We start from the raw sequence: 27371 nt of genomic DNA, 5'->3' as shown, positions 1-27371 counted from the left end.
CACATCACACTCATCAACTGCATTTTACCCTATGTTTTATTCTTAGCGATGGCGGCCATCTTGGTTGGTTGGCTGGGTCACCGGACACTTTTTTTAAACTATATGACCCAATGATGATTGCGGCCAAGTTTGGTTTAAATTGGCCCAGTAGTTTCAGAGGAGACGATTTTTGTAAAAGATTATAAAGATTTACGAAAAATGGTTAAAAATGACTATAAAGGGCAATAACTCCTATAGGGGTTAGGTGAGTTAAAAACATCCGCTTTGAAACTGCGAACTGCGCGCAACTAGTTTCCTTGGTTTACACGAAAAAATACTAGGGATATTCGAATATCACATTTTGAAAATAATTTAGAAATGAAATTATAAAGTGACCTTTTTCTATATCTTTTTCTTCTTCATGGATTGATAAGCATTATACATATTCATCCATGGTTGCACACAATAAAGCTAGCCAGAGAAAATAAGCATAATCAAGCAAATGAGAAAGAAATAACAATATGATACGACATTACAGATTAAACTATATAAGTATAACATTTTCACTGAGTAAAGATAATTGTTATTACAGTACAAGCAAGCATATCGATACATCACTAATTAATTTCATTCAGTGACCTTAATCTAGGTATTCCAGTATATTCTGTGTTCATTTACACACATTATTTTTTTTGGCAAATATGCTTTTTTAAGTCAAATTGTCTTTTATAAAATATTAAGTCCCTCTATATGAGGTCGCATCTTTGATATGTACTTTTCTAGTGAAATGACTATTATAGATAAAAGTTTTCATATGAGCCAAAAGTAACAATATCCATATTTATTGGAATATCAATATGTGTTGCTTCATACATTCAAACATTAATTTCTACTACAATATGACAAACCACCGCCAGTAGGTGTTCTATAGTTCCTGATTGTCTACTACAATATGACGAACCACCCACAGTAGGTGTTCTGTAGTTCCTGATTGTCTACTACAATATGACAAACCACCGCCAGTAGGTGTTCTATAGTTCCTGATTGTCTACTACAATATGACGAACCACCCACAGTAGGTGTTCTATAGTTCCTGATTGTTCCTTGCAAAATGTTTATGACCTACATTGTACAAGGTTTATTCTTAAAGGTCAATATGAGAACATAACACCGGGTCAATCATTCGGTATTGAAACGAACAAAACTTTATTTGTTTTTGAAAAAAAAATAATAGTGTTAAATCCATCATTGTTTCTTGTCATTGTTGGTTGTAATCTAAAGAGGAATTCTGGCAATATTGTAATCTGTTTTAACACCTATGGTTATGAGGATGGAAACATTGTGCAAAGGTCGATGTTGTTATCCAAAACAACTTGTGACGGCATTGGCAATCGTTGGTTAAATAAAATGACAATTATAGGACCAAGCAATGAAATCAAACATAGTCAAAAATCAACAAATATCTCTGTAGAAATAACAATCAACATGATAAAATAAACTATCCTGCACCCGTTAACACTGCGTGGATTGATTACAGTGTCTTAGTTAGGTACTCCAGCTCCACTTGGTACTCATTTCTTGTAACTCATCAAAATGTTGATTACAAAGAGTAAAATGAAACAAAAACAATACCAACATGTGGTGTCAGACACTTAATTATGGTCCCGTTTTCAAAAACGGTTGCAAACTCATTATTATCATTATTAGAAGGATTTCACGAAAAGGTCCTTATAGCTGCTATAACTCGGATTTGTTGAAGTTTAATTCCCGTGATTTCTAAAGAAAAAAAAACGTTCATCAACGATAATCATTAAATATTTTAAAGAAAACAAATGTCTGTAATAAATCAGTGAATTGATCATGTTTAATATTTTGAATACAGATATATAACTGGTTAAAATTTTACAATTGTTGTGATTAAATGAGTGTATTACTTGGGTCGTAACTACAATCCCCTTCCCTTTCATGAATGTGACCTACCGAATTAGACTATTTACGGGATTTGTAATCACATAAGCAACACGACGGGTGCCACATGTGGAGCAGGACCTGCTTACCCTTCCGGAGCACCTGAGATCACCCCTAGTTTTTGGTGGGGTTCGTGTTGTTTATTCTTTAGTTTTCTATGTTGTGTCATGTGTACTATTGTTTTTCTGTTTGTCTTTTTCATTTTTAACCATGGCGTTGTCAGTTTGTTTTAGATTTATGAGTTTGACTGTCCCTTTGGTATCTTTCGTCCCTCTTTTTTTGGACCTGTAATACAAATCTAGTCACTGCCATCAGCAGTGAGGTTTGAACCATTTCCTTATAAACCTGTGAATATTTAACATGTTAAATTTCAATATTTTCGATACAGTTCAAAATTGGACTTTGTTCACATACGATTCAACTAACAAATAAAAAAATGTAAAATTCAATAAAGATGTGAAATGTGGCATTCTGATATTAAAGACTAAAACAAAAAAATTACGAAAACAAACAGACGTGACAATACAAATAGATGAAAAAGATATACAACAGCTGAACGAATATCCTCAGTCTTACTGAACCGTATTCCAAACATAAGTTCAACTTTAGTCAATCGAATCATATGGCAAATTCATGGGTACGTTATAACTATGATTTGCACCACGTGAATTTGGCCGTTTTATTTAAATTACTTCCTTTAGTTTAAGATTAAAATTATAAATTGTATGAAATGTGTGGAGAATATAGTCCTTTTCCGCCATGGATTTAAAATTAATGTGTTTTGGAAAACTTCCTTTGTCGGATATTTACAAAACTGTTGTGTAAATTTAAGGAAAAATGCTAAAAATTTGACTTTTTACAAAATGGGAAGGTTGAAATCATCATGTTTTTAAAAGAATTTGGACGAAACTTAAGAAAGCAGATAGGTTTAAAGTTGTTTAGCTTTAATGAAAATTCAATCTGCAAGGTGTTTCCCGATATGCGGACAAACCATGAACAATATCTTCTTGTATCTTGATTCTGTTCTGAACCTTGCGTTTCTAAGTTTTTTAGTTATTTTATTTAGCAATTATAAGTCGGTTACGCGTCCGATTTTCAAATTGAAAAGATTGAAAGTTTTCAAAGAAGTGAAATAAACACAAAAAGAACTATAAAAATCTGTAAAATGCACTTCTTTTCGAACAAATTGTTAATACAGCATATAAATGGACAAATTAGCATTTTCCCTTTAGGGGCATATACAATGTTATTGTAATGGCTGCCGTTATGATAAGGCAAAATAGCCATTTTGAAAATAAGCAAAATTTTGCCATATGTTACGCCTTCTAAAGCCACCGGTTTACTCGGTTATGACAAAGGATGCAATGTCTCTATAGAATGATTATTTAGAGAAATTCACGTTAATGTCATCAAATCAATATACATCTGTGCCTCGCAGGCAATAACACTATATTTAGTGACATGAAGAGCATTTTCGCTCTTCATTTCCTGTGACATAATATGAACATTTGATGCCTCATTTATTGTGTTTATCATCCAATTAATGTGTGGTTTAAAATATGTAAGACCAACCGGGTTTAAGATATGTAGGATCAACGGGGTTTAAGATATGTAAGACCACCGTGGTTAAAGATATGTAGGACCAACGGGGTTTTGTTAAGATATGTAGGACCAACGGGGATTAAGATATGTAGGACCAACTGGGTTTAAGATATGTAGGACCAACGGGGTTTTGTTAAGATATGTAGGGCCAACGGGTTTAGTTATGATATTTAGGACCAACGGGGTTTTGTTAAGCGCATGTTTTAAATTTTGTATCATCTGACGAAAACATAAGAAGCCACAAACACAATATTCAATTTAGAAATTCCAACTAATCAAACCGTATAGAAAAATAAACGACAATGAAATTAATGAATTAAAATAAATCAGCTTTGAAACTACAAACAGCACTGAACTAGTGTCCTCGGTCTTCACAAAGAAATATTAGGGATATTTGAACATATCATTTTGAAAATAATTTAGAAATTAATAAAGTGGCTTTTTCTTTATCTTTTCTCCTCTATGGATTGAAAGGCATTATATATATTCATTAATGGTTGCACACAATAAAGCTAGCCAAATGAGAGAGAGAAAAACAATACGATACGACATTGCAGAAAAAAATATATAAGCATAACATTTTCATTAATTATAGTCACAAAAAAAGCATATCAATACATCAATTATTAAATTCATTCAGTGACTTTAACCTTGGAGTTCCAGAATATGATATGTTCATTTACACATTATTTCTTTTTTGGCAAATATGCTTTATAAAGTTAAATTAAAGTTACAGTTGCCTTTATTTGTAAAAAAAAAAGATTAATATCAAAAGGAAAAACAGCTGGTAGAATTTTTTTATCTTTAAGAAATGATTCTTATAGACTAACATTTTTATTGATATTTCAATCCAATAAAGTTGAAAAATGTGAATCTAACAATAATTCTTATACACCAAATTTTGCGATTCGTATCACTGTCTTTGTTATGTTGCCTACTGTCTTTCATTCTCTAATTTAACCTAGACATTAATTTGTGTCCAGGAGTAAGTTTGTCGATAAGATTACAACCCAAGTACCGTTCAAAAATCATCATTGTCATCATTGTTTATTGGATTGTTGTAATGTGGGAACTTTACAAGACACAACTTTATGACGTGACCTCTTAAAACATTGTTTATAAGAGGTAAATACCAATATTTCTAGTGGACCATTCTTAGCAACATTCCAACAGCACCTGCATACGGTGTATGCATCACCCAATTGATACGATATTCCCGTGCTTGCATCACCCAATTGATACGATATTCCCGTGCTTGCATTTCCTATCATGATTTTCTTGATAGAGAGTTGCTGCTCACAAGGAAGCTATTAAACCAAGAGTTGCAAATAGTGAAGTAGAAATCATCACTTCGTAAATTGTACTGACGCCATTACGAGTTGGTTACAGTGTTTACAAGACGATAATACCAATATTTCTAGTGGAACCTTATACTAGTTGTATAACAATTGTTTCTCTTAGCTTGGTGTACCACAGTTTGTTTACACAAAGGAAGAGTGTCCCATTATGCACAGAGGTTTCAGACTTTGACAAGTATCCTCTAACAGTGATAGGTCTCACTCATGAACTCAATGATTGATTGTTGATCATTTGTTATATTTCTGGTATAATTAAGTGTTCTAATATAATATGATGCTTATACTTACATAGGTTTTTTTCTGAAACAAAATCAATATAATGAAAAATTAAACTGCTTCAAATTATAATATATTAAAATAAAAATAAATAAATTTGTCATAGTTTTTGCCACTTACAACTATGAATAAAATGAATTGCAATACTACAGTATACGTTACAGTAAATGATAAACTATGTCTTGGATCTATGATCAGTCCCTGGGGTGGGTGTCCACTCTTAATATACAAGATGATAGGCCATCCCGTTGGAATAGGTAACTTTTTCAAGCTTGATTATATGTGAACAGGTCTGAAAAACTATTCGAAATATATGATAATGTCAATGAAATTACCATAACTTCGTCTTTCATCTTTATTGGTGTTCCTGGCTGTATTTAATCAACCATTTTTAGGCACTTTGGTTTCCCACTGTCACATTATACACCAAACGAAACATAAACAATATGGGAAAAGATAACATTTGCTCTTCAACTTCGTACTTGTTTGGCTTTATGAATATTTTGATATGAGCGTCACTGATGAGTCTTATGCAGACAAAACGTGCGTCTGGCGTACTAAAATATAATCCTGGTACTTTTGATAACTGTTTACCTACTCAGTATATGAAAAGGTTACATTTTTACCTACTAAGTATATGAAAAGGTAACATGTTAGCCTACTCAGTATATGAAAAGGTAACATTTTTACCTACTCAGGATATGAAAAGGTTACATTTTTACCTACTAAGTATATGAAAAGGTAACATTTTTGCCTACTCAGTATGTGAAAAGGTAACATTTTTACCTACTCAGTATATGAAAAGGTAACATTTTTACCTACACAGTATATGAAAAGGTAACATTTTTACCTACTCAGTATATGAAAAAGGTAACATTTTTACCTACACAGTATATGAAAAGGTAACATGTTTGCTTACTCTTTACATAAAAAGGTAACATTCTTACTTACTCAGTGTATTACTCAGTATATGAAAAGGTAACATTTTTAACTACTCAGTATATGAAAAGGTAACATTTTTCTCGACACGGGATATGAAAGGTAACATTTTTACCTACTCATTGCATGAAAAGGTAACATTTTTACCTACTCAGTATTTGAAAAGGTAACATTTTTATCTACACAGTATATGAAAGGTAACATTTTTACCTACTCAGAATATGAAAAGGTAACATGTTTACCTACTCAATATATGAAAAGGTAATTTTTTTCCTACTCAGTATATGAAAAGGTAACATGTTTACCTACTCAGTATATGAAAAGGTAATATTTTTGTCTACTCGGTATATGAAAAGGTCACATTTTTGCCTACTCAGTATATGAAAAAGGTCACATTTTTACCTACTCAGTATATGAAAAGGTAATAGTTTTGCCTACTCAGTATATGAAAATGTAACATTTATACCTACTCAGTATATGAACAGATAACATGTTTGCCTACTCACTATATGAAAAGGTAACATTTTTACCTACTCAGTATAGGAAAAGGTAACATTTATACCTACTCAGTATATGAAATGGTATCATTTTTGCCTACTCAGTATATGAAAGGTAACATGTTTGTCTACTCAGTATATGAAAAGGTTACATTTTTACCTACTAAGTATATGAAAAGGTATAATTTTTGCCTACTCAGTATATGAAAAGGTTACATTTTTACCTACTCAATATATGAAAAGGTAACATTTTTACCTACACAGTATATGAAAAGGTATCATTTTTGCCTACTCTTTACATAAAAAGGTAACATTTTTGCTTACTCAGTATATTACTCAGTATATGAAAAGGTAACATTTTTATCTACTCAGTATATGGAAAGGTAACATTTTGATCTTCACAGTATATGAAAGGTAACATTTTTACCTACTCATTGCATGAAAAGGTAACATTTTTACCTACTCAGTATTTGAAAAGGTAACATCTTTACCTACTCTGTATTTGAAAAGGTAACATTTTTACCTACTCTGTATTTGAAAAGGTAACATTTTTACCTACTGAGTATATGAAAAGTCAATATTTTTACCTACTCAGAATATGAAAAGGTAGCATTTTTCCCTACTCAGTATATGAAAAGGTAAGATTTTTGTCTACTCAGTATATGAAAAGGTAACATTTTTACCTACTCAGTATATAAAAAGGTACCATGTTTACCTACTCAGTATATGAAAAGGTAAATTTTTTACCTACTCAGTATATGAAAAGGTAACATTTTTACCTACACAGTATATGAAAAGTTAACATTTTTACCTACACAGTATATGAAAGGTAACATTTTTACCTTCTCATTGCATGAAAAGGTAACATTTTTACCTACTCAGTATTTGAAAAGTTAACATTTTTACCTACTCAGTAAATGAAAAGGTAACATTTTTACCCACGCAGTATATGAAAAGGTAACATTTTTACCTAATCAGTATTTGAAAAGGTAACATTTTTACCTACACAGTATATGAAAAGATAACGTTTGTACCTACACAGTATATGAAAGGTAACATTTTTACCTATTCATTGCATGAACAGGTAACATTTTTACCTACTCAGTATTTGAAAAGTTAACATTTTTACCTACTCAGTAAATGAAAAGGTAACATTTTTACCCAGACAGTATATGAAAAGGTAACATTTTTACCTTATCAGTATTTGAAAAGGTAACATTTTTACCTACTCAGTATATGAAAAGTTAACATTTTTACCTACTCAGTATTTGAGAAGGTAACATTTTTACCTACTCAGTATATGAAAAGTTAATATTTTTGTCTACTCAGTATATGAAAAGGTAATATTTTTGTGTACTCGGTATATGAAAAGGTCACATTTTTGCATACTCAGTATTTGAAAAAGGTCACATTTTTACCTACTCATTTAAAAAATATTCTGTCCAGTGTCTACACTAAAATAAATATAAACCAGATGGAACATTTATACATTTCATTCACTCTGGCTCACATTTCAAAGATAAAGAATTAAAGCATGAAAATTATTTGTGTGTTCATTTAGATACTCGCAATTATATAAATTTAACCTGTTTACAGTTAATCTGTTATCTTGGGTATTACATCTATGGTTGTATGATCATGATCTTTAATAGGGCCTTGAAAATAAATAATGTTTAATTTAAAAAAAATCATGTTGTGTTGTTACTCATATTTTGGCTTTCGGCATGTGACATGATTTGTGATATGTGAGTTTTGCATTTTCCAAAATTGAATCCTAAAATTTTTATCAATATGATCATATGCAAGTTGAACTGTGCACAAACAATTCTAGGAACTTTACTTAAATGGAATTTTCAAATATACTTAAGGGGAAATCAAATTGCAAAAAAAGACTAAGTTTTGAAAAGAAACCCATATCTTCAAAGTCTTGAAATATCCCAGTAATTCCTGTTAATAATCTAAAGTCCTAAGAGTTCTTGAAAAATCAGGATAAATTTGTGTTCATCAAATATTGTAAGTCCTGAAATATCCCCGAAATTCCTGAAACAAATTTAAAGTCTTGGAAATTCCTGAAATATCAGGACAACAGATTTCAGGACTTCATGGGACTTCCTGGGACACTTGAAATTTCAGGATTTACAAAATTACCAGTGCTGGGATTTTTCAGGATATCCCAGGACTTCCTGGGATATCCTGAAAGACAAGATTTTTTCAGGACACCATTTTGCAGGGGTATTGCTATACAATAACAACAATTTTTTGTTTGCATAAATTCAGGGTGCCAGCATATGTCCTCCTTTTATTCAAAAAATTGATATGTAACAAAATTTTAGTAGTATTGATACCTCTTGCTGACTTGTGAAACAAAATTATTTGACCCTGTTGACCAAAACTGACCATGTGTGCACTTTGTTTTATAAATCTAAATACCCGCATAGTAAATCAGCCATATTTTTTCAAATTTTTGTTCGCATAAATTTAGGATGCCAGCATGTCCTCCTTTTATTCAAAATTTTGATACGTAACAAAATTTCAGTAGTTTTGATACCTCATATTGACTTGTACAACAAAGTTATTAGACTGCATCAACTAAAACTGACCATATGTGCACTTTAATTTGTAAATCTATATACCAGCATAGTAAATCAGCCATATTTGTTATGTCAGGATTCAATGTACATTGTATATTACAATGGACAACAATATTGCTATACAAGAACAACAATTTTTTGTTTGCATAAATTTAGGGTGCCAGCATATGTCCTCCTTTTATTCAAAATATTGATACGTAACAAAATTTCAGTAGTTTTGATACCTCTTGCTGACTTGTGCAACAAAATTATTTGACCGTGTTGACCAAAACTGACCATGTGAGCACTTTTATTCATAAATCTATATACCAGCATACTAAATCAGCAATTTTTTTCAATTTTTTGTTCGTATAAATTTAGGGTGCCAGCATGTCCTCCTTTTATTCAAAATATTGATACGTAACAAAATTTCAGTAGTTTTGATACCTCATGCTGACTTGTACAACAAAATGATTTGACCGCATTGACCAAAACTGACCATATGTGCACTTTAATTTGTAAATCTATAATCTATATACCATGTATACCCGCATAGTAAATAAGCCATATTTTTTAATGCCAGGATTCAATGTATAATACAATGGACAGTAATATTGCAATATAATAACAACAAATTTTTGTTCGCATTAATTTTGGATGTCAGCATATCCTCCTTTTATTCAAAATATTGATACATAACAAAATTTCAGTAGATTTGATACCTCATGCTGATTTATACAACAAAAACTGACCTGCATATGTGCACTTTAATTTAAAAATCTATATATATCCGCATAGTAAATCAGCCATATTTTTGATGTCTGGATTCAATGTATAAAATAAATGACCGCTGTTGGGATGGCGCCTAACTATGTCTGCTCCTGGCACTCCTGTGAACATGTTAGTAGGACGGCAAATGTAAGCAGTAAGGAAAACAATTAATGCAATTTTTTTTACGCATACATTGAGAATGTCAGCGTTTCATCACTGTATTCATAATATGGAACAGTCACTAGGGTGTGTAAAACGAAACTATTAGGCCGCATCATCCAAGTACATGTACCAACACTGACATGTCTGAATTCATTTGTGATTTTTAATAAAAAATGTATTTGAGGTTCTCTTCTGGTAATTATAAGTATACTGTTAATCTATTATGTCGGTTGATTGATTTTGTTTGTAGTTAAACGTCAAGTGACAACTATTTCATTCATGTGCACAAATCTCTCGACAAATCTGACGAATTTGACGAGATTGTTGGTAGTTTTACCACATCGTACATATCCGGACACTGTACAACTGTACAATTTTCGTTAGAATATTCTGCGGAAAAAGAATAGTAAATCCAATCCAAATAAGCAGAATAACAATGAAATAGCCATGCATGTATAAATGCGTAAAGTAAAAATTATGAAGGGACAGGTTAAAAACGGGGAACGAAGTAACGTCGACAAAGATGTTGATATCCCATGATATACGAATGTTGTTCCGATGCGTTGGATAACCCTAATTTCTATCCGTCTTCTAATTAAAACAAATATGATAGCTCTTTGTAATTGACTAATGTTTATAAGAATATATGAAAATAAAAAAAGAAAGAATTGTGTTGTTATTAATAATGTCTAGTAAAGTATAGCGAGTAAAGAAATTTGCTGTCAGAGGCCTTCTTGGGAAGAACAATGCGAATGTTGTTTATACATATTTTAATAAAGCTCAAGTCTGATATGAAAAGTCCAAAAAACGACAACATTTCATAAGCAGACATGTCCCCAGGTCTGGTCAATAGCAGACTTGTCCACAGGTCTGGTCAGAAGCAGACCTGTCCACAGGTCTGGTCAGGAGCAGACTTGTCCACAGGTCTAGTCTGGGGCAGACCTGTCCTCAGGACTGGTCAAAAGCAGACTTGTCCACAGGTCTGGTCTGGAACAGACCCGTCGATAGGTCTGCAGCAGTCATAAAAAAGCGGACCGTAGGCCTGGTCCACCGTAGACGAAGTTAACTTGCTGGTCTGCTTAAAAATTCTCAAGTTAACTTAAAAAGCAGTCAACAAGTTAACTCTAAGTTAAATTTTGTCAAGGTTTGGACCGCACCCATCTGTATTCAGTACATGAAAAGGTAATATATTTACCTACTCAGAATATAAAAAAGGTATCATTTTTACCTACTCAGTATTTGAAAGGTAACATTTTTACCTACTCAGTATTTAAAAAGGTAACATTTTTACCTACTCAGCATATGAAAAGGTAACATTTTTACCTACTCAGTATATGAAAAGGTAACATTTTTGTCTACTCAGTATATCAAAAGACTCAGTATATGAAAAGGTAACATTTTTACCTACTCAGTATTTGAAAAGGTAACATTTTTACCTACTCAGTATATGAAAAGGTAAAATTTTTGCCTACTCAGTATATGAAAAAGATCACATTTTTACCTACTCAGTATATGAAAAGGTAACATTTTTGTCTACTCAGTATATGACAAGTTACATTTATACCTACTCAGTATATGAACAGATAACATTTTTGCCTACTCACTATATGAAAAGGTAACATTTTTACCTACTCAGTATATGAAAAGGTAACATTTTTATCTACTCAGTATATGAAATGGTAACATTTTTGCCTACTCAATATATGATAAGGTCACATTTTTACCTACTCAGTATATGAAAAGGTGACATTTTTACTTACTCAGTATATTACTCAGTATATGAAAAGGTAACATATTTACCTACTCAGTATATGAAAAGGTAACATTTTTACCTACTCAGTATATCAAATGGTAACATTTTTGCCTACTCATTTATGAAAAGGTAACATTTTTTTTTCTACTCAGTATATGAAAAGGTCACATTTTTACCTACTCTGTATTTGAAAAGGTAACATTTTTATCTACTCAGTATATAAAAAGGTAACATTTTTGTCTACTCAGTATATCAAAATACTCAGTATTAAAAAGGTAACATGTTTACCTACTCATTGCATGAAAAGGTAACATTTTTCCCTACTCAGTATTCGAAAAGGAAGCATTTTACCTACTCAGTAAATGAAAAGGTAACATTTTTACGTACTCAGTATTTGAAAAGGTAACATTTTTACCTACTCAGTATATTAAAAGGTAATATTTTTACCTACTCATAATATGAAAAGGTAACATTTTTGCCTACTCAGTATATGAAAAGGTAACATTTTTGTCTACTCAGTATTTGAAAAGGTAACATGTTTGCCTACTCAGTATTTGAAAAGGTAGCATTTTTACCTACTCAGTATATGAAAAGGTAACATTTTTACCTACTCAGTATTTAAAAAGGTGACATTTTTACCTACTCAGTATATGAAAAGTTAACATATTTACCTACTCAGTATATGAAAATTTATTATTTTTACCTACTCTGTATTTGAAAAGGGAACATTTTTACCTACTCACTATATTAAAAAGATAATATTTTTATCTACTCAGTATATGAAATGGTAACATTTTTGTCTACTCAGTATTTGAAAAGGTAACATTTTTACCTACTCTGCATTAGAAAAGGTAACATGTTTACCTATTCAGTACATGAAAAGGTAATATATTTACCTACTCAGAATATAAAAAAGGTATCATTTTTACCTACTCAGTATTTGGAAGGTAACATTTTTACCTACTCAGTATTTGAAAAGGTAACATTTTTACCTACTCAGTGTATGAAAAGGTAACATGTTTACCTAACCAGTATTTGAAAAGGTAACATTTTTACCTACTCTGTATTTAAAAAAGTAACATTTTTGCCTACTCAGTATATAGAAAGGTAACATTTTTGTCTACTCAGTATATCAAAAGACTCAGTATACGAAAAGGTAACATGTTTACCTACTCATTGCATGAAAAGGTAACATTTTTGCCTACTCAGTATTCGAAAAGGAAGCATTTTACCTACTCAGTAAATGAAAAGGTAACATTTTCACCTACTCAGTATTTGAAAAGGTAACATTTTTACCTACTCAGTATATGTAAAGGTCAAATTTTTGCCTAGTCAGTATATGAAAAGGTAACATTTTTGTCTACTCAGTATATCAAAATACTCAATATATGAAAAGGTAACATGTTTACCTACTCATTGCATGAAAAGGTAACATTTTTCCCTACTCAGTATTCGAAAAGGAAGCATTTTACCTACTCAGTAAATGAAAAGGTATCATTTTTACCTACTCAGTATTTGAAAGGTAACATTTTTACCTATTCAGTATTTGAAAAGGTAACATTTTTACCTACTCAGTATATGAAAAGGTAACATGTTTACCTAATTAGTATTTGAAAAGGTAACATTTTTTCCTACTCCGTATTTGAAAAAGTAACATTTTTACCTACTCAGTATATGAAAAGGTAACATTTTTGTCTACTCAGTATATCAAAAGACTCAATATACGAAAAGGTAACATGTTTACCTACTCATTGCATGAAAAGGTAACATTTTTGCCTACTCCGTATTCAAAAAGGAAGCATTTTACCTACTCAGTATTCGAAAAGGAAGCATTTTACCTACTCAGTAAATGAAAAGGTAACATTTTTACCTACTCAGTATTTGAAAAGGTCACATTTTTACCTACTCAGTATATGAAAAGGTAACATTTTTACCTACTCAGTATATGAAAAGGTCAAATTTTTGCCTACTCAGTATATGAAAAAGGTCACATTTTTATTAACTCAGTATATGAAAAGGTAACATTTTTGTCTACTCAGTATATGCAAAGTTACTTTTATACCTACTCAGTATATGAACAGATAACATTTTTGCCTACTCATTATTTGAAAAGGTAACATTTTTACCTACTCAGTATATGAAAAGGTAACATTTTTACCTGCTCAGTATTCGAAAAGGAAGCATTTTACCTACTCAGTAAATGAAAAGGTAACATTTTTACGTACTCAGTATTTGAAAAGGTAACATTTTTACCTACTCAGTATATTAAAAGGTAATATTTTTACCTACTCATAATATGAAAAGGTAACATTTTTGCCTACTCAGTATATGAAAAGGTAACATTTTTGTCTACTCAGTATTTGAAAAGGTAACATGTTTGCCTACTCAGTATTTGAAAAGGTAGCATTTTTACCTACTCAGTATATGAAAAGGTAACATTTTTACCTACTCAGTATTTAAAAAGGTGACATTTTTACCTACTCAGTATATGAAAAGTTAACATATTTACCTACTCAGTATATGAAAATTTATTATTTTTACCTACTCTGTATTTGAAAAGGGAACATTTTTACCTACTCACTATATTAAAAAGATAATATTTTTATCTACTCAGTATATGAAATGGTAACATTTTTGTCTACTCAGTATTTGAAAAGGTAACATTTTTACCTACTCTGCATTAGAAAAGGTAACATGTTTACCTATTCAGTACATGAAAAGGTAATATATTTACCTACTCAAAATATAAAAAAGGTATCATTTTTACCTACTCAGTATTTGGAAGGTAACATTTTTACCTACTCAGTATTTGAAAAGGTAACATTTTTACCTACTCAGTGTATGAAAAGGTAACATGTTTACCTAACCAGTATTTGAAAAGGTAACATTTTTACCTACTCTGTATTTAAAAAAGTAACATTTTTGCCTACTCAGTATATAGAAAGGTAACATTTTTGTCTACTCAGTATATCAAAAGACTCAGTATACGAAAAGGTAACATGTTTACCTACTCATTGCATGAAAAGGTAACATTTTTGCCTACTCAGTATTCGAAAAGGAAGCATTTTACCTACTCAGTAAATGAAAAGGTAACATTTTCACCTACTCAGTATTTGAAAAGGTAACATTTTTACCTACTCAGTATATGTAAAGGTCAAATTTTTGCCTAGTCAGTATATGAAAAGGTAACATTTTTGTCTACTCAGTATATCAAAATACTCAGTATATGAAAAGGTAACATGTTTACCTACTCATTGCATGAAAAGGTAACATTTTTCCCTACTCAGTATTCGAAAAGGAAGCATTTTACCTACTCAGTAAATGAAAAGGTATCATTTTTACCTACTCAGTATTTGAAAGGTAACATTTTCACCTATTCAGTATTTGAAAAGGTAACATTTTTACCTACTCAGTATATGAAAAGGTAACATGTTTACCTAATTAGTATTTGAAAAGGTAACATTTTTTCCTACTCCGTATTTGAAAAAGTAACATTTTTACCTACTCAGTATATGAAAAGGTAACATTTTTGTCTACTCAGTATATCAAAAGACTCAATATACGAAAAGGTAACATGTTTACCTACTCATTGCATGAAAAGGTAACATTTTTGCCTACTCCGTATTCAAAAAGGAAGCATTTTACCTACTCAGTATTCGAAAAGGAAGCATTTTACCTACTCAGTAAATGAAAAGGTAACATTTTTACCTACTCAGTATTTGAAAAGGTCACATTTTTACCTACTCAGTATATGAAAAGGTAACATTTTTACCTACTCAGTATATGAAAAGGTCAAATTTTTGCCTACTCAGTATATGAAAAAGGTCACATTTTTATTAACTCAGTATATGAAAAGGTAACATTTTTGTCTACTCAGTATATGCAAAGTTACTTTTATACCTACTCAGTATATGAACAGATAACATTTTTGCCTACTCATTATATGAAAAGGTAACATTTTTACCTACTCAGTATATGAAAAGGTAACATTTTTACCTGCTCAGTATATGAAAAGGTCACATTTTTACCTACTCAGTATATGAAAAGGTGACATTTTCACTTACTCAGTATATGAAAAATTAACATATTTACCTACTTAGTATATGAAAAGGAACATTTTTACCTACTCAGTATATGAAAAGGTAACCTTTTTATCTACTCGGTATATGAAATTGTAACATTTTTGCCTACTCAGTATATGAAAAGGTAACATTTTTAACTACTCTGTATTTGAAAAGGTAACATTTTTACCTCCTCAGTATATTAAAAAGGTAATATTTATACCTACTCAGTATATGAAAAGGTAACATTTGTAGCTACTCTGTATTTGAAAAGGTAACATTTTTACCTCCTCAGTATATTAAAAAGGTAATATTTACACCTTCTCAGTATATGAAAAGGTAACATTTTTGCCTACTCAGTATTTGAAAAGGTAACATTTTTACCTACTCAGTATGTAAAAATGTAACATTTTTACCTACTCAGTATATAAAATGGTAACATTTTTGCCTACTCATTTATGAAAAGGTAACATTTTTTCTACTCAGTATTTGAAAAGGTAACATTTTTACCTACTCAGTATATGAAAAGGTAACATTTTTATCTACTCAGTATATAAAATGGTAACATTTTTGCCTACTCATTTATGAAAAGGTAACATTTTTTTTCTACTCAGTATTCGAAAAGGAAGCATTTTACCTACTCTGTATTTGAAAAGGTAACATTTTTATCTACTCAGTATTTGAAAAGGTAACATTTTTACCTACTCAGTATATTAAAAGGTAATATTTTTACCTACTCATTACATAAAAAGGTAACATTTTTGCCTACTCAGTATATGAAAAGGTAACATTTTTGTCTACTCAGTATATGAAAAGGTAACATGTTTGCCTACTCAGTATTTGAAAAGGTAGCATTTTTACCTACTCAGTATATGAAAAGGTAACATTTTTACCTACTCAGTATTTAAAAAGGTAACATTTTTACCTACTCAGTATATGAAAAGTTAACATGTTTACCTACTCAGTATATGAAAATTTATCATTTTTACCTAATCAGTATTTGAAAAGGTAACATTTTTACCTACTCTGTATTTGAAAAGGGAACATTTTTACCTACTCAGTATATTAAAAAGATAATATTTTTATCTACTCAGTATATGAAATGGTAACATTTTTGTCTACTCAGTATTTGAAAAGGTAACATTTTTACCTACTTTGCATTAGAAAAGGTAACATGTTTACCTATTCAGTACATGAAAAGGTAACATTTTTACCTACTCAGTAAATGAAAAGGTAACATTTTTACCTACTCAGTATATGAAAAGTTAACATGTTTACCTACTCAGTATATGAAAATTTATCATTTTTACCTAATCAGTATTTGAAAAGGTAACATTTTTACCTACTCTGTATTTGAAAAGGGAACATTTTTACCTACTCAGTATATTAAAAAGATAATATTTTTATCTACTCAGTATATGAAATGGTAACATTTTTGTCTACTCAGTATTTGAAAAGGTAGCATTTTTACCTACTTTGCATTAGAAAAGGTAACATGTTTACCTATTCAGTACATGAAAAGGTAATATATTTACCTACTCAGAATATAAAAAGGTATCATTTTTACCTACTCAGTATATGAAAAGGTAATATTTACACCTACTCAGTATATGAAATGGTAACATTTTTGCCTACTCAGTATTTGAAAAGGTAACATTTTTACCTACTCAGTATTTGAAAAGGTAGCATTTTTACCTACTCAGTATATGAAAAGGTAACATTTTTACCTACTCAGTATATTAAAAAGAGAATATTTTTATCTAATCAGTATATGAAATGGTAACATTTTTGTCTACTCAGTATTTGAAAAGGTAACATTTTTGCCTACTCAGTATTTTAAAAGGTAACATTTTTACCTCCTCAGTATATTAAAAAGGTAATATTTACACCTACTCAGTATATGAAATGGTAACATTTTTGCCTACTCAGTATTTGAAAAGGTAACATTTTTACCTACTCAGTATATAAAAAGGTAACATTTTTACCTACTCAGTATATAAAATGGTAACATTTTTGCCTACTCATTGATGAAAAGGTAACATTTTTTTCTACTCAGTATTTGAAAAGGTAACATTTTTACCTACTCAGTATATGAAAAGGTAACATTTTTACCTACTCAGTATATAAAATGGTAACATTTTTGCCTACTCATTTATGAAAAGGTAACATTTTTTTTCTACTCGGTATTCGAAAAGGAAGCATTTTACCTACTCAGTAAATGAAAAGGTAACATTTTTACCTAGTCAGCATTTGAAAAGGTAACATTTTTACCTACTCAGTATATTAAAAGGTAATATTTTTACCTACTCATAATATGAAAAGGTAACATTTTTGCCTACTCAGTATATTAAAAGGTAACATTTTTGTCTACTCAGTATATGAAAAGGTAACATGTTTGCCTACTCAGTATTTGAAAAGGTAGCATTTTTACCTACTCAGTATATGAAAAGGTAACATTTTTACCTACTCAGTATTTGAAAAGGTAACATTTTTACCTACTCAGTATATTAAAAAGATAATATTTTTATCTACTCAGTATATGAAATGGTAACATTTTTGTCTACTCAGTATTTGAAAAGGTAACATTTTTACCTACTCAGTATATGAAAAGGTAACATTTTTTTCTACTCAGTATTTGAAAAGGTAACATTTTTACCTACTCAGTATATGAAAAGGTATTATTTTTACCTACTCAGTATATAAAATGGTAACATGTTTACCTACTCAGTATATAAAATGGTAACATTTTTGCCTACTCATTGATGAAAAGGTAACATTTTTTTCTATTCAATATTCGAAAAGAAATCATTTTACCTACTCAGTAAATGAAAAGGTAACATTTTTACCTACTCAGTATATTAAAAGGTAATATTTTTACCTACTCATAATATGAAAAGGTAGCATTTTTACCTACTCAGTATATGAAAAGGTGACATTTTCACTTACTCAGTATATGAAAAATTAACATATTTACCTACTCAGTATATGAAAAGGAACATTTTTACCTACTCAGTATATGAAAAGGTAACCTTTTTATCTACTCAGTGTATGAAATTGTAACATTTTTGCCTACTCAGTATATGAAAAGGTAACATTTTTAACTACTCTGTATTTGAAAAGGTAACATTTTTACCTCCTCAGTATATTAAAAAGGTAATATTTATACCTACTCAGTATATGAAAAGGTAACATTTTTAACTACTCTGTATTTGAAAAGGTAACCTTTTTACCTCCTAAGTATATTAAAAAGGTAATATTTACACCTTCTCAGTATATGAAAAGGTAACATTTTTACCTACTCAGTATATAAAATGGTAACATTTTTGCCTACTCATTGATGAAAAGGTAACATTTTTTTCTACTCAGTATTTGAAAAGGTAACATTTTTACCTACTAAGTATATGAAAAGGTAACATTTTTACCTACTCAGTATATAAAATGGTAACATTTTTGCCTACTCATATATGAAAAGGTAACATTTTTTTCTACTCAGTATTCGAAAAGGAAGCATTTTACCTACTCAGTAAATGAAAAGGTAACATTTTTACCTACTCAGTATTTGAAAAGGTAACATTTTTACCTACTCAGTATATTAAAAGGTAATATTTTTACCTACTCATAATATGAAAAGGTAACATTTTTGCCTACTCAGTATATGAAAAGGTAACATGTTTGCCTACTCAGTTTTTGAAAAGGTAGCATATTTACATACTCAGTATATGAAAAGGTAACATTTTTACCTACTCAGTATTTAAAAAGGTGACATTTTCACCTACTCAGTATTTGAAAAGGGAACATTTTTACCTACTCAGTATATTAAAAAGATAATATTTTTATCTACTCAGTATATGAAATGGTAACATTTTTGTCTACTCAGTATTTGAAAAGGTAACATTTTTACCTACTCTGCATGAGAAAAGGTAACATGTTTACCTATTCAGTACATGAAAAGGTAATATATTTACCTACTCAGAATATAAAAAGGTATCATTTTTACCTACTCAGTACATGAAAAGGTAACATTTTTACCTAGTCAGTATTTAAAAAAGGTAACATTTTTACCTACTCAGTATATGAAAAGTTAACATGTTTACCTACTCAGTATATGAAAATTTATCATTTTTACCTAATCAGTATTTGAAAAGGTAACATTTTTACCTACTCTGTATTTGAAAAGGTAACATTTTTACCTACTCTGCATTAGAAAAGGTAACATGTTTACCTATTCAGTACATGAAAAGGTAATATATTTAACTACGCAGAATATAAAAAGGTATCATTTTTACCTACTCAGTATTTGAAAGGTAACATTTTTACTTACTCAGTATTTAAAAAGGTAACATTTTTACCTACTCAGTATATGAAAAGGTAACATGTTTACCTAACCAGTATTTGAAAAGGTAACATTTTTACCTACTCTGTATTTGAAAAAGTAACATTTTTACCTACTCAGTATATGAAAAGGTAACATTTTTGTCTACTCAGTATATCAAAAGACTCAGTATACGAACAGGTAACATTTTTACCTACTCATTGCATGAAAAGGTGACATTTTTGCCTACTCAGTATTCGAAAAGGAAGCATTTTACCTACTCAGTAAATGAAAAGGTAACATTTTTACCTACTCAGTATTTGAAAAGGTAACATTTTTACCTACTCAGTATATGTAAAGGTCACATTTTTGCCTACTCGGTATATGAAAAAGGTCACATTTTTACCTACTTAGTATATGAAAAGGTAACATTTTTGTCTACTCAGTATATGAAAAGTTACATTTATACCTACTCAGTATATGAACAGATAACATTTTTACCTACTCAGTATATGAAAAGGTAACATTTTTACCTCCTCAATATTTGAAAAGGTAACATTTTTACCTACTCAGTATATGAAAAGGTAACATCTTTGTCTACTCAGTATTTCAAAAGACTCAGTATATGAAAGGTAACATTTTTAACTACTCATTGCATGAAAAGGTAACATTTTTGCCTACTCAGTATATGAAAAGGTAACATTTTTGTCTACTCAGTATTTCAAAAGACTCAGTATTTGAAAAGGTAACATTTTTACCTACTCAGTATCTGAAAAGGTAACATTTTTACCTACTCAGTATATGAAAAGGAAACATGTTTACCTAACCAGTATTTGAAAAGGTAACATTTTTACCTACTCTGTATTTGAAAAAGTAATATTTTTACCTACTCAGTATATGAAAAGGTAACATTTTTACCTACTCAGTATCTGAAAAGGTAACATTTTTGTCTACTCAGTATTTCAAAAGACTCAGTATATGAAAGGTAACATTTTTACCTACTCATTGCATGAAAAGGTAACATTTTTGCCTACTCAGTATTTGAAAAGTTAGCATTTTTACCTACACAGTATATGAAAAGGTAACATTTTTACCTACTCAGTATTTAAAAAGGTAACATTTTTACCTAATCAGTATATGAAAAGTTAACATGTTTACCTACTCAGTATATGAAAATTTATCATTTTTACCTAATCAGTATTTGAAAAGGTAATATTTTTACCTACTCATAATATGAAGAGGTAACAATTTTGCCTACTCAGTATATGAAAAGGTAACATAGGTGTCCACTCAGTATATGAAAAGGTAACATGTTTGCCTACTCAGTATTTCGAAAGACTCAGTATATGAAAGGTAACATTTTTACCTTCTCATTGCATGAAAAGGTAACATATTTGCCTACTCAGTATTTGAAAAGGTAGCATTTTTACCTACTCAGTATATGAAAAGGTAACATTTTTACCTACTCAGAATTTAAAAAGGTAACATTTTTACCTACTCAGTATATGAAAAGTTAACATGTTTACCTACTCAGTATATGAAAAGGTATAATTTATACCTTATCAGTATTTGAAAAGGTAACATTTTTACCTACTCTGTATTTGAAAAGGTAACATTTTTACCTACTCAGTATATGAAAAGGTAATATTTTTACCTACTCAGAATATGAAAAGGTATCATTTCTACCTACTCAGTATATGAAAGGTAACATTTTTATCTACTCAGTATTCGAAAAGGTAACATTTTTACCTACTCAGTATAAGGAAAGGTAACATTTTTGTCTACTCATTGCATGAAAAGCTAACATTTTTGCCTACTTAGTATTTGAAAAGGTAGAATTTTACCTACTCAGTAAATGAAAAGGTAACATTTTTACCTACTCAGTATTTGAAAAGGTAACATTTTTTACCTACTCAGTATATGAAAAGGTCAAATTTTTGCTAAGTCAGTATATGAAAAGGTCACATTTTTACCTACTCAGTATATGAAAAGGTAACATTTATACCTACTCAGTTTATGAATAGATAACATTTTTGCCTACTCACTATATGAAAATGTAACATTTTTACCTACTCAATATATGAAAGGTAACATTTTTACCTACTCACTATATGAAAAGGTAACATTTTTACCTACACAGTATATGAAAAGGTAACACTTTTGCCTACTCTTTACATGAGAAGGTAACATTTTGGCCTACTCAGTATATGAGAAGGTAATATTTTTATCTACTCAGCATATGAAAAGGTAACATTTGTACCTATTCACTATACGAAAAGGTGACATTTTTACTTACTCAATATACTACTTAGTACATTGTAGTATATGAAAAGGTAACATTTTTATCTACTCAGTATACGAAAAGGTAGCATTTATACCGACTCAGTATATGAAAAGGTAATATTTTTACCTACACAGTATATGAAAGGTAACATTTTTACCTACTCATTGCATGAAAAGGTAACATTTTTACCTACTCAGTTTTTGAAAAGGTAACATTTTTACCTACTCTGTATTTGAAAAGGTAACATTTTTACCTACTCAGTATATGAAAAGGTAACATTTCTGTCTACTTTGTATATGAAAAGGTACCATTTTTGTCTACTCAGTATTTCAAAAGACTCAGTATATGAAAGGTAACATTTTTACCTTCTCATTGCATGAAAAGGTAACATTTTTGCCCACTCAGTATTTGAAAAGGTAGCATTTTTACCTACTCAGTATATGAAAGGTAACATTTTTACCTACTCAATATTTGAAAAGGTAACATTTTTACCTACTCAGTATATGAAAAGGTAACATTTTTGTCTACTCAGTATTTCAAAAGACTCAGTATATGAAAGGTAACATGTTTACCACCTCTTTGCATGAAAAGGTAACATTTTTGCCTACTCAGTATTTGAAAAGGTAGCATTTTAACCTACTCAGTATTTGAAAAGGTAACATTTTTACCTACTCTGTATTTGAAAAGGTAACATTTTAACCTACTCAGTATATGAAAAGGTAATATTTTTACCTACTCATAATATGAAAAGGTAACATTTTTGCCTACTCAGTATTTGAAAAGGTAGCATTTTTATCTATTCAGTATATGAAAGGTAACATTTTTACCTACTTAATATTTGAAAAGGTAACATTTTTACCTACTCAGTATATGAAAAGGTAACATTTTTGTCTACTCAGTATTTCAAAAGACTCAGTATATGAAAGGTAACATTTTTACATACTCATTGCATGAAAAGGTAACATTTTTGCCAACTCAGTATATGAACAGGTAACATTATTATCTACTCAGTATATGAAAATGTAACATTTTTACCTTCTAAGTATTCGAAAAGGAAGCATTTTACCTACTCAGTAAATGAAAAGGTAACATTTTTACCTACTCAGTATTTGAAAAGGTAACATTTTTACCTACTCAGCATATGAAGAGGTCAAATTTTTGCCTACTCAGTATATGAAAAGGTCACATTTTAACCTACTCAGTATATGAAAAAGTAATATTTGTACCTACTCATAATATGAAAAGGTAACATTACTGCCTACTCAGTATATGAACAGTAACATTTTTGTCTACTCAATATTTGAAAAGGTAACATTTTTACCTACTCAGTATATGAAAAGGTAACATTTTTGTCTACTCAGTATTTGAAAAGGTAACATTGTTACCAATTCAGTATATGAAAAGGTAACATTTTTGTCTACTCAGTATTTCTAAAAACTCAGTATATGAAAGGTAACATTTTTACATACTCATTGCATCAAAAAATAACATTTTTGCCAACTCAGTATATGAAAAGGTAACATTTTTATCTACTCAGTATATGAAAAGGTAACATTTTTACCTTCTAAGTATTTGAAAAGGTAGCATTTTTACCTACTCAGTATATGAAAGGAAACATTTTTACCTACTCAGTATTTGAAAAGGTAACATATTTACCTACTCAGTATATGAAAAGGTAACATTTTATCTACTCAGTATATGAAAAGGTAACATTTTTACCTTCTAAGTATTTGAAAAGGTAGCATTTTTACCTACTCAGTATATGAAAAGGTAACATTTTGTCTACTCAGTATATCAAAAGACTCAGTATATGAAAATGTAACATGTTAACCTACTCATTGATTGGAAAGGTAACATTTTTGCCTACTCAGTATATGAAAAGGTAACATTTTTACCTACTCAGTATTTGAAAAGGTGACATTTTTACCTACTCAGTATATGAAAAGGTAACATTTTTACCTGCTCAGTATTTGAAAAGGTAATATTTCTACCTACTCAGTATATGAAAAGGTAACATGTTTACTTACTCAGTATATGAAAAGGTAACATGTTTACCTACTCATTGCATGAAAAGGTAACATTTTTGCCTACTCGGTATATGAAAAGGTAACATTTTTACCTACTCAGTTTTTGAAAAGGTAACATTTTGACCTACCCAGTATATGAAAAGGTAACATGTTTACTTACTCAGTAGATGAAAAAGTAACATTTTTACCTAATCAGTATTTTAAAAGGTAACATTTTTACCTACTCTGTATTTGAAAAGGTAACATTTTTACCTACTCAGTATGTTAAAAAGGTAATATTTTTACCTACTCAGTATATGAAAAGGTAACAGTTTCACCTACTCAGTATATTAAAAAGGTAATATTTTTACCTACTCAGTATATGAAAAGGTAACAGTTTTACCTATTCAGTATATGAAAAGGTAACATTTTTGAAATTTGAATTATATAAAAAGATTCAGGTAACAGAAACCAAGCGTCACCCCTTTCAACTAAGTATTGAAGTGTGCACCAGCCTGCTCATTTAACTCCAGATCTGTTGTGAATACATTTGTGTTTATGTCAGATAATCAAATATATAAGTATGTTCTGTTGTTAATAATGTTTTTGTGAACAATTGAAAATGTTAATGCAAGATATTCTTTGTGTTCATCAGATAATCATTGTCTTTTCATACTACGTTCGAGAAAAAATCTTATGAAAAAAAAACATTTCAATATTCCAGGACATTTCTTTGTATTCCTGTAGAAATCAAAATGATAGAAACGATAGAAGAGTTCAAACAAAGTTATTATAATGTCTTGTATCTAAACAAAAAATGTAATTATCAGATAAAGTTTGACTACTGTCTTGTATATCTGACATTTACAAAATATCTTCATTAACCATTTCTGTATGATTTTCGCCATTTGTTTTGGAATTAAAAGTTGTATATTTGTCAACGTATATATTATATTATTGCTACACTTTGAGTTATTCAGAGGGCATCGGGTAAAATTATTAATATTCTTACTGAGTTACTCTTTAGATAAAACATTTCTTATTATTATATAATATCATATTTCTGTATCAATTCAATATGACTTTTTCAGTATATTTTTCGTTAATAAATTTGAATAGGAGTACTTACTCAGAAGTTATTTCTGTCCTGAAATGTACACAATTAACAGTTAAAAGTCTATTTGTAAATCAAAACACATATCAAAGAATCCAAGACAAAACTATAAATAATAGGCACTATATGCTTGTTTTGTGAAAGTATGGTACGTTGCTATTAATTCACACCGATGTTATCATACCATTTATAGTTTTTCTTACCGAGTTACAGGTAAAAGAATTTAAAAATACAAAGCATTTATTAATAAACATAATGAGATTAGATAAATAAAAACAAAATTTTGGATTGAAACATCTACAAGTAGCTCATGTGGAATGCACCAAATAATACTTTGCAGTTTATAATGAGAATTGGATCAACAACCAGTCTTTGATGTCATTTAGGTCTACAAAAAAAAATGTTATCACACAATTCAAAATGAAATGTGCAATAACAAAACGTGTTTGAAATCATTGTATTGAGATTAGAAAATTTAAGAAAAGTAAATGTGAATCATCATATAGAAATACAAGGATGTGTTATGCTCATATGATGCTTGTCAATAAAACAACTATTTATCATAGTTAAAATGATGGAGACAAAATCCCCATGTTGTTCAATGTTTCTGTTATAATGCATTGAAACGTTTACACTGATATGTGTGTACTTAATCCAAATTAAAGCAAACCAATCGGACAGAACAAAAGAAAAGGTCAACATGAATATATTGGATTAAAATAATTAAAACGGAAATACATCGATATCATTAATCAACAGCCATCTAGATCCCAATCATAGGTTCGTCTATCAATGATCGTAGCCCCAATTGAAGTGACTCACCAGATCAACACATGACTTCCAGTATGGAGAGTTGACAAGGTATGCTCCTCCTGATATACATGTAATATCCTCCATTTATACCCAGTAAAGTATGTCACTAAAGTTCAAATTGCTTTTGAGACATCTATTCTCCTATACAAAGATCTAAAACTCGATAACATGGCACTTATACGGAAAATTGAAACAAAAACCAATCAGGATCGAAAACATGTATACCTTAAAACACTGTCTCAACGTTTTTGCGTTAGGAGCATCGGATCGCCACCTCCTCTTTTCAAACCGATCATGACCTTTAAATGGGACGAGAGTGACATATATTTTGCGAAAGACAAGTATTGATATTTAAATTTATAAGCTGTAATTAGTCCCGAGGTAAGGAAAAGAGGATATGAATAAATTAATAGATTTTAATATAATGCAACCACTGACTAAGTCACTGAATGAGGACACGTATTTTTTATGTCTTACATATTTGAGGTCCATTACTAACATAAACAGGGCTTAACATATTTTAAAATGATGTCTGCTATTATCACAATGCTTTTTTTCCAAAAGTTAAAAAAAAAGTTCTACGGTTCTACATTGTTGAATTAACTATTGTGTCCTCTTTATCATGGTGGTATATTTGTTTACTCCGGAACAGTCTTTTATATGTATTGATCAAAATTGTTTGTTTATTGTTGACACGTGTTTGGTTAATAATAGTAATGTCGGTTCAAATAGGATATTGAGTTCATGTACGACTGAACTCATGTGGTTTAAAGTCATTCGAGCCATTGAAGTCAAAGTGTACAGTAGCATTTTGCCAAAATAATAATACTGTTAATTATATTATTCATTTTCAGGTTTGTAAACCACTTTTATGGGGAAACAAGTACAAGCTACTTAATACCTGTG

This window comes from Mytilus galloprovincialis, chromosome 8 (genome assembly GCF_965363235.1).
Source record: "Mytilus galloprovincialis chromosome 8, xbMytGall1.hap1.1, whole genome shotgun sequence".
NCBI classification, from domain to species: Eukaryota; Metazoa; Mollusca; class Bivalvia; order Mytilida; family Mytilidae; genus Mytilus; species Mytilus galloprovincialis.
This window is presented reverse-complemented; position numbering follows the sequence as displayed.